This window comes from Cervus canadensis, chromosome 5 (assembly GCF_019320065.1).
Source record: "Cervus canadensis isolate Bull #8, Minnesota chromosome 5, ASM1932006v1, whole genome shotgun sequence".
Classification (NCBI taxonomy): Eukaryota; Metazoa; Chordata; class Mammalia; order Artiodactyla; family Cervidae; genus Cervus; species Cervus canadensis.
The window spans coordinates 57,043,791-57,046,403 of record NC_057390.1 but is presented as its reverse complement, the minus strand read 5'-3'; the positions used below and the strand labels follow the sequence as shown (position 1 = coordinate 57,046,403).

General features: G+C 35.8%; 1 non-coding gene across 1 annotated transcript; it reads right to left on the bottom strand.

Moving 5' to 3' along the window:
- Window positions 1-332: 332 nt before the first annotated feature.
- On the bottom strand, window positions 333-405 carry TRNAG-CCC. The gene has a single exon. It is a non-coding gene; the product is annotated as a tRNA-Gly (tRNA).
- Window positions 406-2,613: the final 2,208 nt, after the last annotated feature.

Below are 2,613 nucleotides of genomic sequence, written 5' to 3'. Positions count from 1 at the left end.
CTATTTGCTCCTTCTTTTTCTCTTCAATACATCTCACAAAATGAATCCTCAAAGTTATTTTACTAGGTATTTTAAGTTTCTTATCTGAGCCATTTTTTAAAAAGTGATAAGACGTAGGAAAAAACCGATAACTTGCACATTTACATTCATTTATGCACTGAGAGTTACTGTTAAATTATCCACACCATCGTCACTTTTTCTTTTACCTACTTTCATTCCAGTTTATTTTTGAAACATAAATTATTAGAAACTTTTTTTTTTAATTATATGTTTACTTACTTATTATTTTTATTTGTCCACACCAGGTCTTAGTTGGGGCATGTGGGATCTAGTTCCCTGACCAGGGAATGAACCTGGGGCCCCTGCATTGGGAATACAGAGTCTTAGCCACTGGACCACCAGGGAAGTCCCCTAGAAACATTTTTATACTAGTTTTTTAACTCTGTTTATTATGACAGGTGGAAATAATTGTAGCATCTGAGTTATAATCTTAATTAGAATTAAATATCACCCCTGTTTTATAGATGATGAAGTTGAACATAATAACTTATTCAGGATAAGTCTCCAAAGTAATTCAGATTTAACCCTTTAATACATACTGTTGTAGATACTTATCTTTCTGTGCATAATGCCAATTTGATTTTATGAATCTTATTTTGCTCTTTGAGCAAACTTTTACTTTAAAAATTCAAACCAGTCATAAAGATGTGATTGGGTGAGATGTTTTTAGAGGAGAAAGATCTACCTCCTTTAAAGATGATGAACTAATAAAGGTGTGTATAATAGCACTGTTTATCAACTGTCAGTTTATGCCTTAACCTACAAAAATGAGGTGGTTTTTCTCAATTATGGGCAAATGCTTACACCTAATTCCTTTCCTACATTTTGTGTTAAATTCATTATCATTAGATTGAAAACTCTCCTTGAGAGTTAGCACTGGTTAAAAATGCATCTTTCTGTTCCTTGAATATTTTGCACAGGATTGTCAATATAGTAGGTACTTAATAAAGGCTTGAATAAATAGATGAATATAGTTTTAAATTTTACTTATAATTACTTCAAAATGAGTACACATAGATTGAAAACATTTCCCTTTCAATTTATTGAGAACCTGTTAAAACACAACCCACAAATTGTAACACTTAAAACATAACTTGTTTCCTAAGGATTTACTCCGCATTCTATTTCTTCTGTTTTTTAGGCAGTGTTTAGGACTTGGTTTCAGAATCAAACTTGTTTTCTTTAAAAATGGGAATTGTATAGTCTGTGGGGTTGCAAAGAATCAGACATGACTGAGCAACTTCCACTTTTCTCCACTTTACCTATCTTGGGTGGCTGTGGGAAAGACTGGCATAATATACGGAAAAGTTCTTTGTAAGCTAGGGTATTCAAGTGATAGTGTCAGAGGACAGAATAGTCCTCAAGGAACTTTTAACTTTAACTAGACATTCTTTTATTTAAATGAGTTACAAAATTATTTAGATATTATTTTGTTAGAAATTTTATTTGAATCGACACAGATAATCATGATGATGTGATCACTCACACTCACCTAGAGCCAGATATCCTGGAATGTGAAGTCAAGTGGGCCTTAGGAAGAATCACTATGAATAAAGCTAGTGGAGGTAATGGAATTCCAGTTGAGCTATTACAAAGCCTAAAAGATGATCTTGTGAAAGTGCTGCACTCAATAGGTCACCAAATTTGGAAAACTCAGCAGTGGCCACAGCACTGGAAAAGGTAAGTTTTCATTGTAATCCCAAAGAAGGGCAATGCCAAAGAATGCTCAAACTACCACACAATTGCATTGATCTCACAAGCTAGTAAAGTAATGCTCAAAATTCTCCAAGCCAGGCTTCAGCAATACATGAACCGTGAATTTCCAGATGTTCAAGCTGGTTTTAGAAAAGGCAGAGGAACCAGAGATCAAATTGCCAACATCTGCTGGATCATCAAAAAAGCAAGAGAGCTCCAGAAAAACATCTCTTTCTGCTTTATTGACTATGCCAAAGCCTTTGACTGTGTGGATCACAATAAACTGTGGAAAATTCTGAACGAGATGGGCATACCAGACCACCTGACCTGCCTCTTGAGAAACCTGTATGCAGGTCAGGAAGCAACAGTCAGAACTGGACATGGACCAACAGACATGTTCCAAATAGGAAAAGGAGTACGTCAAGGCAGTATATTGTCACCCTGCTTATTTAACTTATATGCAGAGTACATCATGAGAAACAGTGGACTGGAGGAAGCACAAGTTGGAATCAGGATTGCCAGGAGAATTACCAATAACCTCAGATATGCAGATGACACCACCTTTATGACAGAAAGTGAAGAGGAACTAAAGAGCCTCTTGATAAAAGTGAAAGAGGAGAGTGAAAAAGATGGATTAAAGCTCAACATTCAGAAAACTAAGATCATGGCATCCAGTCCCATCACTTCATGGCAAATAGATGGGGAAACAGTGGAAACAGTGTCAGACTTTATTATTTTGGGCTCCAAAATCACTGCAGATGGTGACTGCAGCCCTGAAATTAAAAGTCGCTTGCTCCTTGGAAGGAAAGTTATGACCAACCTAGACAGCATATTAAAAAGCAGAGACATTACTTTGCC